Source organism: Cupressus sempervirens, chromosome 7 (genome assembly GCF_028749045.1).
Source record: "Cupressus sempervirens isolate cs-2001-9-10 chromosome 7, ASM2874904v1, whole genome shotgun sequence".
Taxonomy (NCBI): Eukaryota; Viridiplantae; Streptophyta; class Pinopsida; order Cupressales; family Cupressaceae; genus Cupressus; species Cupressus sempervirens.
In genome coordinates, this window is record NC_143124.1 from 194,065,921 (window position 1) to 194,079,422 (window position 13,502).

A 13,502-nucleotide genomic window follows, 5' to 3' on the forward strand; every position below is an offset into this window, starting at 1 on the left:
CTGGTGGGCTCTTTGTGAGCCATTCAACTTCACCAATAGACCAAGGGCCCATTGACATCCTTTGAAAATTGAAAAAGAAGAAAAACACAAAAATAGAAAAAGAAGATGTGGAGGGCTCGAATCCAATACTAAGCACAACCATGTCTTTTGCATTGGGACGCTGCGAGATTTTAATGCTTTCACCACTTTACGTAAAGCATATATTTCAATTCATGTCTAATATCATTGCTCCAAAGAAACGAATTTTCGTACACGGCCCAACATATTATCTTAAAGCATTCTCTTTATCTAGATCATTTGGTTATTGGAGGGGCAGATAATAAAGATTATATTCGTTTTCGACACGTCTACAGCCATGTTCGAGGGTTGTTTTCTTCTCAACGAAGTCTATTGCTTTTGTGGGAATTCATAACGTAAAATATAATCTTTGCGTAGGCCTTATAAGGAGTTGAAATCCTCACAAACTAAGGGTCCGTTTGGCAAGCAGAATATGATTGGAATAGACCTCTGTTTATTCTTGAAATTTCTGAATTCTCCATTTGAGTGCAGCAGGTAGGAATTGGAAATAGGCATACAATGAGAATATGTATTCCATTTATGCCAAAAAAATGAGTATCTCAATTCCATATAAATAGATGAAATTGGAATACTTATTCAAATTCCACATTTTTACTTTGTTAAAAAATAAAAAATTTCTGAGTTTGTGAAAAATATACCCCTCATTTTTTGGCGCCCAAGCTTTTACCAAGCTTTTATCAAAATGCACTGTCTTCATTTTTTGTCAACACTTTGTAGCTCATTTCTGAGGTTCGACATCTGAGCAAGTGGGAGTAACAAGTGCAGGTATGTGTTATGCATCATCTCTTTTTTGCTGTTGATACAATCATAGTAGGTTTGTTATGCAGGGCGTCTAATGTATGGAAACCCCATCAAGCTGGTCCAGCCCTTTAACCACAAATCCTCCGTTTCTTTTTCCTCCTACCTTTCCTTTTCATTGTCATCTGGTAATGGGGATGATCTCACATTTGTGATTTTACCAGGTGGGTAGCCCTCTGGAGGCCTAGATGGGCAATGGTTTGGGTTGTTTTTGCAAAACAATTGACCCAGATCTGTTTCCCATATCACCGAGGATATAGAGATTGTTCTCTGCCATGGCTTCCACAAAGAGAGCACCCTCACCTGCGCATTCCACTTGAAGCATCTAGGTTTTGTTCCACCTGCCTGTCAAGCTGTTAGCTTGTTACTGAGTTTCAATGTTCATGGCTATGATATGTTCTCGTGTCTATAGAGTCATTTTTCTAAATTGTATGAATGTTCACCTGGATGATTTTGAATGACCCCAGCAAGTTGATTTGGAGATATATCGACGGCTTGAGCCAATATTACAGTTTTACTTTTCTTCCCTGCAAATAACACTTGTAGATAAGCAAGGAACCTCCGACATCTAATATCCCACAACTTAACAAGGGATCCTCACTGATAGCTTCTTAGCTGGCACAAAGAGAGTCTGTTATATTTCCAGATAAATGGTCTGTTATATCTGCATATGTATTAGCCCTTGTTGCTTGATATACCATAGAGTGTTGTAAAAGACAAGAAATCCCAAGTGTGTCTCTTGAAGTCAGAGGCTTTGGTCCTTTTTGATAAAACAAAAAGTGAACTCAAAACAATAGACTTAATTGCACATGCAGTTTTATAGAAATCACTACCAAATAATCCATTTTTTATTGAAATAGGATAAGTTCAAAACTAGGGTTGAAATTTAGGTGCATAGTCATTCTTACTATAATATTACAACAAATAGATTTATAATGTTGGATCACCATTCTATTTAGAATCTGGATGGTCCATTTCACTGTGTAAAAATATTAAGCCATGACAATGCTAGATTACCCATAAGATCTTTAGAAAATCTAACAAACATGCATAGAACTCTCTGTAGAGATGCAAAAAATTCCTGGATTCTTTACTATAGAGAAAGGCCTTTATTAGGGAACATACATTGATTAGGTCTTCTAATGCTCCTTAACTCTCTTAACGAAAAATCAAATTGGGTGGTTGAAGTTTTGTATATTACAAGCCTTAGAGGCTTATAGATGATTTGCAAAAAAACTATATGTTTTGATAGATATCTGCATTGTAAGAATAGGGTTGGGTGAGGAGGGAATTTCACATGTCAAGAACAGTTTCTCCAACAAAATGAATCTACTAATAGGAATATCTACACTTGTTAAGGTTAGGATGGAGAGATTCCAGTTGTCCATAAATAATATAGTATAAAAATAAAACTAATCACAAATTTTCTCAGGGGTTATCATGCAATGTTGGCAGGGGCATTCCTAAGCATGTCAACCATGTTCAATCCTTCATAGCAAAAGTGGCCCATTACTTCATTGGATTTGTGGTGAGTTTTCCATGGAGTATATTAGAGCTTGAACCATGTACCAATTTATAAATGTGGTGAAATCATAATCTACCATTATAGGGCACATTTGATTCACTCATATTTACAAGGATGCAATAACGTCACTCAACATTTTGGAAACTGGAGAAAAAATACACTTAAAATATTTGTAATGAATTCAAGAACACTTGAAGAAACAACTGTATATCAAACCTAGAGACCTAAATTGGGGCAATGAGTCTATGCTAACACATAACAGTCAACAAAATACCAAAATGCCTATTCCCAAGCCAAGTAACTTGTACTGAGTTTCATCATCACCCACTAGATTAAGATTTGAAGAGTATAAAATTGAAGTCTTACCTTCCCAACATCTACAAAATTCTCTTCATAGTGCCCTGCAAATTCATCTACCACCACCATAGAGTGGCACTTTTGATGCCTCCATGAGCATGTGCCTCTAAACACCCTCCCATTCACATTCGAGCTACCAAAAAGTACCCTTTGTGATTTCCCTCTATTCTATTATCTTCTTCCAAATCCATATGAGTACAATATAGCCATTGTGATAATACTACTCTTGTATACCTCATGAGGATCTCCAATTGCACCCAACATTGACAAAGCTCCCATCATCCTCAAAGGTGGGCTAGCTGTTAACATAAACACAATGCCTCCCAAATGCATAATTCTTGTTTCTTCCCTAATACCCTACACACACACACAAATACAGAGAGAGAATCAGTGAAGTATATTATTCACAATTTGGAGATTCTTTCAACACTCCACAAATACAATACACTGCAAAAATAGAAGATGAATCCAATGTAGTTATTCACAATTATGGGAAAGCGTTCTACAAACCCAAAAAAAAAAAACTCTCGCATTCTTAGTCAACAAATTAATAGAGAAAATGAATCCATTCAACAAACTAAGAGAGAAAATGAATCCATTCAAACTAACTATTTTACTTGGACAACATGACAACACTGAGAGCCTCTGTGTTAAAGGGTTCCTGGAAGCTATTTTGACATTTGCATAGAAGTGTGCACATTAATTGTTAATGCAAACTTTTTGTACTCACTTCTTTTTCTTCCTATATGTAAAATTTACCACATAATGGTTGAGTTGTGATGACATCATATAGGTCATATCTCCATTTTATATGCCTTGTAATCTATTCAATAGAGTAGTGCTACCCCATAAGGAAAACTTGTCTGTCTGAACTTTAATTTTGGGGATAGCATTGCCACAACTTTCTACTTATTTATCCCTTTGCAACACATACTTATTCTTTTTTGAGCATATGTATCAAATATGTTCTTCAATATTTCACGAGTTTCCCTTTGTTAGAAGGTGGTCAAATCTGCGAACAAAAAACAACGATATTCACATTTTTGTGAGCTGTTCAGCATTATTCTTCATTGGGAAAGAATGCTAAAACTGGTTGCCATAGTAAGAAGTTTTTAGTAGTTCTTGCAAGAAACTTAGACACAATCTACAATTAAACATTGCACTCTGAAACATGCTAATTGTTTGACATATTTTTAATACATCTTGTATACATTTTGAAACTTGCCTTGGATTAATAAATCTTGGATACTGGTCATCCTATTAATGTTTTAGTCTCTAGCCATTGCCGCAAATAGTTGCTAATAGTTAATTTCTTTAGCTCTTTCTTAGTTTTCCACTTCTATGCCAAGACTGAAAGATTTGGACCTGCTGCCACATTGCCATCCAGTATATTTCACCTGATTTGGACCGAGGACTATGGAATTATAGAATAGATGGTCTTTTCTTAAATTAGTTAAAGCCATTTTATAGAAAATTAATAAGAAATAATAGAGAAAAACATCTTCTATTCCCACACATCGTTGTTTGTAAGTATCTATCTATGTTCAAAACTCCATGATGAAGAGGATATTCTTCACATTATGATGTAGCTGTTCAAAGTTATTTTTGGGCTTTTAATGTTGTTTGTGGCTTCTTGTGTTCGATTGTTAGTGGTATTGTTTCAGTTGTGTTGTGCTTCAAAGATTTCTTCTCTTTGGAAGCCGTCTTTAATGTCAACCATTCTTTCATGTTTTAAAAATTTCTCTGAAAAAACTGTAAGAATTTTCTTGGACTTTTAATTGTTGGAGTCTTCCTTCCTTTATTTAAAAAACTTAGATTTGATAGTCTGTGCTGATACTAGGGATGTTTCACATATAGGTGGCTTGCTTGTGGAGCTTGTGAGGGTTTTGAAGTCAATATTCTTCACAACCAATGTTTCTTCCAATCTTGTAAGTTTAAAACAACATTTGTTTTTATTTAAGTAATGTTTCTCCATGGTTTTGGGCTTTAGCTTTTTGTTAAATAGTCAGTCTTCAATGGTTCATTGTCTTTGTTTTTAGTAAATTTTCTACTCTTGATAGTTTTATAACAAGAACAACAATGTGTTTACAAACTTATATAATAGTGGCAATAACTATTTTTTTTCAATAATGACTCAGCTAAGACGTGATACATTATATCTCACACCACAATATTTAGAGAGATATCTAGGTGACTAGTTAATATGTTTATATCTGAAGTTGAAGGTTGATGTGAATGCTTATGATTGTGCCTCTTTAATGCCTTTTTCCTATGAGTAGGTTGTCCCTCTTATATCTCAAATTAGAAGGGGTTAGGTCCTTTCATCAAGACTAATGACCCTAATATTTGTTGCAAAATATTTTGAGATTGAGAATAAATTTGAGTCCTTGAAATAGTTTGATTGCCTGAGATGAAGTAGAGACTAGTGGGTATTTCTCTTGGTAGTAGTGTCGGGAATGTTCTCTACTATACATTTTCTTTTAACTAGTCCCCTAAAACTCTATTCAAACAATGGTAGCCTCTTGCTATGGAAAATGTCAGTATACATTGTGTATGCTGATAAATACATATACATATTATATTACTTGAAAATATTTGTCATATATCTCATTCACATACTAGATCATAATATAATAATAGTTCCAAGTATCTCTTCATATTTTTTAGGCTTCAATGGGTGTTCATAGCCCAGGTTATGGACTCCATCTTTTATTCTTGTCAAATGCCTTTTTCTTCAAAATTTTCCTTTCCCTCTCATTCATTCTCCTCATCATTATTGATATGGATATCTAAATTAAATCTATATACATATTTATAAGGTGTTTGATGGATCCTACAAATGATATAAATGTTTATGAAAGCATTGTTAGGAAGATCACGCTCTTTCCTGTATTTGTTGTTTTGCTTGTAGCCCAAGCAATATTCATAGTAGCATCTTAAGAAGATGCTAGAAGAAAATCACACTAGTGAAGAAGGGCTACTTGTCCTTTCTATAAACATATTATGTATTCCAATGACATGGATTGCAATGACCAAGTATGCATGACTAGAGGAGCTTTCTTCAAACTCGCCAATATTCTAAGGGAGAGAGGGATTATTAAAGATACTATAAACATGAAATTGGAAGAACAACTAGTCATGTTCCTATATACCCTTGGCCACAATCTAAGGAACCATAAGATTGGCCATAACTTTGGTTACTTAGGAGAGGCTGTGAGTCCCTACATCCACAAGGTCTTCAAGGCAATCATATTGTTCCATGGAAATTATTTTTTGCCCCCTTCTCCAACTACCCCTTTAGAAATTCTTGGGAAGGATCATTTTGATCCATAGTTCAAGGTAAATCTCCTACTGACATGTACTTTTTTGCCTGAGTATATTGTTACGTATTTGACTGTAATATTTTTAGTGTTCTAGGATTGTGTTGGAGCAATTGATGGGACCCATATACCAACTATCATTGAGGTCGAAAACCAAGAAAAATATTGCGATAGAAAATGCAACCCCTCACAAAATCTAATGGGTGTTTGTTCCTTTGTCGACAAGTTTCAATATGTTCTTACTAGTTGGGAAGGTTCAATTGCAGATAGTCATCTTGCTTTAGCTCTATCAAGGGCAGATCCACTAATAGTCCCCCTTGGTATATTAAATAATATTTATAATGACTATGTAGTCATTACTATAAACCATATTGTTTTTTTAGTTCAATCATAATAGTTATTCTTCATTGGTATAGGAAAATTTTATTTAGTTGATGTTGGCTATCCTAATGTTCCTGAATTTCTGTCCCTTTATCAATGTACGTGATACCACCTAAAAGAGTTTTCCAAAGAAAACCTATTCAACAGTGCCCATGATCTATTTAACCATTGACACTCCTCTCTTTGGAATGTGATTGAGCACACATTTGGTATTTTGAAGCAAAGTTTTCCTATCTTGAGGCATGCAACATCTTATAGTATCATGACTTAAACAAAGATCATGTTAGCATGTTTCATACTACACAATTTCATTATGATAGAGGATGGTGTTCCACCTGATGTGGAAATTGAAGAGGACATTGATCATGATGGGATAAATGTCCTAATTCTCGAGACTTTTGGGATGACTCAATGAGATAGAGATGATTGGGGAAATTTTTGAGATGAAATAGTAGAAAGGATGTGGGAGGACGATAGATCTCGACATTAGTTGTTCATTTTACTCACATTGACACTTTCTACTTCAATTTTGATTAGCTAGAATAAAACATTGACACTTTATGTACAATTTTCATTCATTCCGATATACAATTCAACTATTTTTGGATTAAGAAAATGGTTGGTTGTAGTTTTGAATTTTGTATTATACATATTGGATTATCTCTGTCCATTGTGTTTTCATCATTTTTTCTTATTTTGATCACTGTTATAGACCTATCACAATTCACAATTCACAAGAGTTTTGATTGAACTGATTCAATTAATTTTCATAATTTTTTGAGATTTTTTAGGATCTTATACAAGGTGTCATGTAAATCTACTGGTTGGACCATTTTTAACTATTGGGATGATAGTTAAAAAGTAGAAGAGCACAAATAATGGCTTCTTTCTTTCTATGTACAATATTATTTGATAATAGTATATATTTTTTTGCATATAAGTTGTAGATATTAATTCTTTTAATATGCTTGTTACAGATAATGCTGCATTTGATTTGACTATATGCAATTAATCTTTCCATGTGCTTTACTAGTTGTTGAATGCAAATGACACTCTATATGGTTATGCTCACAATTGTCTTATACATTTCTATTGATGTTTACAATTGTTTATTGTCATTGGACTCTTTTACAATCATAAGTAATATAGTCAATTCCTTAGAAAGTATAAATCTCTCAACAACTGAGAAATAAGTGAAAGATAAGACTTACCAATGGTATCTCTTCAATAAACTTGTAGTCAACTAGAGAATCCACTCACACAATACATTAAGAAAAGAGTCCATTATGGAAGCAATGATAGCCAAAGATCCACTACTTACTAGTGCATATATTTTCCCAATACAGAGAAGGAAGTTGGCTAAGATACATATCCATATTGCAATCATCATTTCTCTTTTATCATCCCCTCCATCCACTCTCTCCAAACACTATGAGAATGCCATCAATGGAATATACATTAACATGACATCATTTTGAAAAATAAATAAAAGCACAAAACCCTTCTACAGATCTATCATTGATAATGTTGATGGAATACACATTGACATGAAATCTTAAGTAGTGAAAGAAGCATTAATATACCTGTGAATTGACACCTTAATACTCATTTCTTCAAATTCTTGAGTCATCTTCCCTTGTTGTTGATAGTATGAAGCTATTGCTTTTGCAAAATAGATGCTAGCCATTAAGATCTATATCTTTTGCACTTGACTATGTTAATAACAACAACAACATGAGCAAGAAATTGAGAGGCAACATGTATGAGCCAAAAAATTAAACATGTTACTATCAATTCTTCTATGATTTTAAAGATAAAATATGTTAGAAGTTGGTGCTCTCACCTCAATGAAATATTACTTCCCTCTTCTTGATGATGCAAAATATTGTTAGAAAATGTATCCAACTAAATTGGATTTCCTTCTCTAATATTAGATCATTGTATGACAAGTTCTAAATAAAAAATTTGAAGATATTAAGCATATATTTGCTCTGTGATTTTTTAGATAAAAGATGAGTATTACGAGTTGATGATTACAATAGGGTTAATACTTGAATTACAATCTAATTATCTTCACATTTGATGTTTCCTTCCTGTAAAAACAGTGATTCAACGTGCTGCAAAACTATGACAGTGGCTTTGTTGGAGTTTCTTTTATGTTGGAGTTGCTTGTTATGTTATCTCTATTATTAATTTGGGTTTGATATAAGTATTTTCTATTATTTCTTTCTGGAGTCTTCTTGTTTAAAATTTAGTGCTCTCTATTGGCTTTTCTAGTTTGTGTCTAAAATGGTTTCTCATCAGCAAGAGTCCACCTTCTGATAATGTCAATTGAGGGCATTCCTAAACTTCCTAATCAACAGGCTTCCCATTTGGGACAATTAATTGGAATTTTTTTACTATGGGAGGGCTTACAACTGGATACATATATGCTGATGGGATCTATATTGTTGAGGGCATTTTTTTTCCCTGCTCATCTCGAGCATTGCCATTAGTCTTCCTTTGTTGTTGAGACTTAGTGGGATGGAGTGGACTTTTTTTGATAAACTCGTTGTATCCACTTCCCGATCTCCATGTCGACCATGTCCTTCTTTTATTCTCTCTTTTTTGATGTCAATGTAGAAGCTGAATTTGAAAAGTGCTAGCTCTTTGATTATTGACACCTTGATCACCATTTCCACTAGCTTAATTCATTACTTCTAATCTTCTGCACTTTTTTATCTGATCAATACCACATTTGTTTTTTTTAATAATGCTGCAATGGATTCCCATAGGGAACACATTTCTTTTAGCCACAGTGACAAATGATTCCCATAGTGTTAGTGCTTTAAATATTTAGTATGGTACAATATTTTTAGTTCTTGTCAACAATATATACTGTGCACTTTTATTTTTTGGAAGTTTTCCAGCAATATAACAGCTACTTATTGTAGAAATATGTCTTTCACAAATCTTTTGATGAGAATACATGAAGAGGTCAATATTTACCCCTATTGTTACACCTATTGCAACTCCTACTTTAGCTTCTTCTAGAATTTCAAAAGTTGTATGGACTAGAGAAATGGAGAGAAAACTCTTGGATTTTCTCCTTGAAGAAGTCAATCTAGGAAGAAAATTTGAAGGAGGTTTTCATAGAGAAGCACGAACTACTATCGAGAGGAGATTCAATCAAGAGTTGAAATTGAACCTTGGAAAGGAAAATTTAAAAAAAAAATGTTGAAAACATGGAAGACGGGGTATAAAATAATGAAAGATCTATGAAATACAACTGAATTTTCTTGGAATGAGATAACTCAATGTGTGGATGTTGAGGACAGTATATGGGATGAACTTCTGAAGGTAACATCCTCTTCAAAGTTTTTTTCAATACTAATGTGATAAAAATATCTAATAATTTAATTTTGGAAACATGTATAGAGAAAAGAACTTAGGATTGCAAAAGTGTATAGGAGGCAACCATTCAACTACTTTAATGATCTAGCAGTCATTGTGGGGAATGACATGGTGGAAGGAAATGTAGCTAGAACACCACAAGATGTTGAAGATAGTAACCTTTATGATGATTTTGTTGATTTGGATGATGATGATGATTTAAATACACCTATGAATGGTGCTACTAATTTGGATGAAGATTTCCTTCAGTCAAATCAGCCCAATACGTCCATTACAAACATTCCTTCAACACCAATGACATGGAGGCCAAAGAGGAGGAAGAAAAACATGTCCACTTCTTTGGATGTAATATCTTAAAGCATCCATGAGATACAGGAGGGAATCAATAAGTCACACACCATCAAATTTGATAAAGAAGATACTAGGAAAGATATTGCAGATTTGTTTGTTGCCTTGAAAGCCATCCCCAAAATCAGTCAAGAGACTATGACTATCACATTTCATAATTTTATGCAAGAACCAACAAGAGCTATTTGGTTCTTAGAGATGGATGAATCAGTGAGGAAAGATTATATTAGATATAAATTTGGAGGATTGTAATGGTTTTATTTGAAACAAACATTTAAATGTCAGTTTTTTTTCTTTCAAATTGAAAGATGTTGTCATACTTTTGTATTGAACTGCTGATCCCAATAGGATATTGTAATTTATTTTTGAAATCTATTTAAGTTTAATGTCATTTTGATATTGTAATAGTTTTATGGATTCATTTATGTAGATGTTGAATATATGTATGCCATCATCCATTGTCCAAAAACACAACAATCCTATAGCTTACAACAAACTTGTAGCTTACAACAAAACCTTGTAGCAAACATATTAATAGCTAGCATTTCCAAATTTGGAGCATTATCATAGTGCCACTTTAAAGATGTAGTTTATCATTAAGTATCATAGATGCAATAATAATAGTTTGTGTCATTACAAAATTATTAACACTCATACCATGATGACTGTTGATGCACCTTCATAATGCTAGATTTAGTGAATCATAGGGCTTATAGTCACCCAATATTTGTTGATAGATGTAAGAGATATGGAGTGCACATAACTGGTTTCTTGATCTCCCATAATTTATTTTCTTCATGGCTCTAAGCTCAAAAGAAAATCACAAGTTGCTTGATTATTTTTGTCACCCCATGAAGCCTTGATGTATCTATATGAAATTTCAGCACACTTATCAGTTAAATTATCCCTTATTTTTTCTCCTTTTTAAAGTTTAAATACAATCCTATCTAGCTCAATAGTTTATGTTTCAATGAGAAATCTACAAGGAAAATGTAGACAGTCTTCACCAAGTCACACTTCGGCTATTCCATTTTGCAACTTAGGGCATGACAGGTCTATTAACAATGAACAACGCTACCCTATAGAATTAGAACAACACTACCCTATAGCTTACAATAGTGACCAAAATGAAATGGTTGAAATCATTAGAACACTTGGTATAATCAAAACTACATCAAAGCCTAGAGTATTTACTACTAAAGTATAACACAGTAGAAAAAGTTCAAATCATCATATAAAAGATTTAGTTGAGATCATTATCATTTTATAAATTGGATTCTTCTATAATGAATGTATATAAAATAATATATCTCACTAATTGAATGTTTCATTTTATTTGTATTTGTTCATATTTTATATAGGTTTGATGGATTTAAATTTGCCAATGTGTGAATGTGGTTTTAGCCATGTTGTACTGAAGACCTCACACACAACAAATAATCCAGAATGTAATTTCTATTGTTGTTGAAATAGAAAAAAGGTTATTACTAATTTAAGTTTTATGTTTACATTTTTTGTATCAACTAATTGTTGTTGACACTACTAATTTAGATTGTATCAACTAATTGTGTGGACACTACTAATTGGGATAGTGGTTGTAATTTCTTTCAATGAGTCGATAATGTCTGCCCCACATCTATCATAGCTAAATCCGTAGCACATGAAAGTACTGATTTTAAGTTGTGCAAGGTCTAAGAGAGTGAAAACATGTTTCTTTGAGGTGTGTTGGGAATTATAATTGTTTCAATCTTATTAGTCTTTTGGGACCATATGTGTAAATGCAGTTAAAAGTCAAAGCAACTATTGTACATTGTAATTTATTTTATGATTTTGAATAGAAATGGTGGACATATTTAATAATGATTTGACTATTTTGTTTTGGAACTTGTTTCTGATCATATTGTGGTGACTAATTCTATTAAAATAATAAATAAATTATACTAGTTTTATTTCTATTTCAATTGATTGTTTCTAATTAAAAAATAATAATTCCATATTTTAACTTAACTCTAAAAATTGAAAAACATAAAAAATAATTTGTAAAGTAATATAACTCATTCTCAAATTTATAATGAAAAAAAAAAAAAATTAACAATAAAAAATAATCTTATTCCAATTCGTCTTTTGCACAACTAAACAAAGATTATACATATTCCCTATCAAATTCTAGGTGAACCAAATAGAGACGAGGAATAAGTATTCCAATTTTGTGTTCCTGGAATAACATACCTGAAATAGGTATTCCTATTCTGCTTGTCAAATGGGCCCTAAGGCTTTCAACTGCAAGAAGTTTTATTTCAAAGGTTTTGTTAATAAACGCTACATATTGTTCAAGTAAACACATAATTCAATGCTCAATTATGTTCAACTTTTCCTTTTTCTATTTATTTTGTTGATTCATCACAGTGTTGTTATTTGTGATTTCAGCAGTTTGCTTTCAAAGAGTTTGTTGAGTGGATACGAGCTTTGATTTGTTGAAGCTTTTTTGCTCCCCGTCCAGGCCTGAGAGAGATAAAGATGATGATGATGATACTGCTGCTGATGGTTAGGCTCTACCTAAGCTAACCACTAACCCCAAGGACTTCTAGGGTTTTGATAATAAAGACCCTCCTTTGGCTAGCACTGCTCTCGTTGCTTATGGCTTTATGCTTTTCTTTAAACAATTCTTTTTGATGAATAGTTGTTAATCCAGCCTTGTGCCTTTTGAACTCATGGGGTGATCTTGTATCCCCAGCCCCTTCTTTTGTGAATATGTATCTTAACATTACAAATTAATAGAAAAGTCTATTCATTAAAAAAAATCATAGAAAATGAGTTAAAAGAGGGATTTTAATGAAGGATACATAGATATAACACTCTTTGATTATTTAATATATGGAGTTGATAGTGCTGATATCAAATTTAAATTAAAGAACAACATTACGAGACACTAATTCAGTCATTCTAATAACTTCATCGAAACATTGCTTCTTGACTGTTGGTCTTTGCCAATTGGAAACAACAGATGTTTGTTCCCATTAATGGATCATCGTGCTGCACTGTCGCAATTCTCTCATATGAAATAGCAATTCGAGATCCGAGTGCCTTCGTCTTTGTTAGCAGATTTTGATCTGTGAGTTTTCAGGAATTAGAGAGATTTATATATACTGGTTGTTCTCTAATATAAGGATTTTCTTTTATGCGATTGTAAGCTCTATCTTCAGTGACAAAAGTAGGCAGCAGTATGCTCTTGTACGCTTCAAGTTCCCAACTCGCAGAAGCTCCCTGGTCAAAATGATGTCTCGAGGGATTTTCTCTGTCCA

The 13,502-nt window shown here is 33.0% G+C and overlaps 1 long non-coding RNA gene across 6 annotated transcripts; it reads left to right on the forward strand.

Annotated features, from left to right (window-relative positions):
- Positions 1-345: 345 nt before the first annotated feature.
- Positions 346-12,971, forward strand: LOC149546157 (uncharacterized). Of its 6 annotated transcripts, none has more exons than XR_016354325.1 (5): positions 346-552; positions 796-843; positions 1,041-1,205; positions 4,616-4,686; positions 12,631-12,971. It is a non-coding gene; the product is annotated as an uncharacterized LOC149546157 (long non-coding RNA). The 6 variants fall into 6 exon arrangements; XR_016354324.1 differs by having other exon boundaries at positions 385-552; positions 12,628-12,971; XR_016354329.1 differs by lacking the exon at positions 1,041-1,205 and having other exon boundaries at positions 401-552; positions 12,628-12,971.
- The last annotated feature ends 531 nt before the right edge of the window (positions 12,972-13,502 follow it).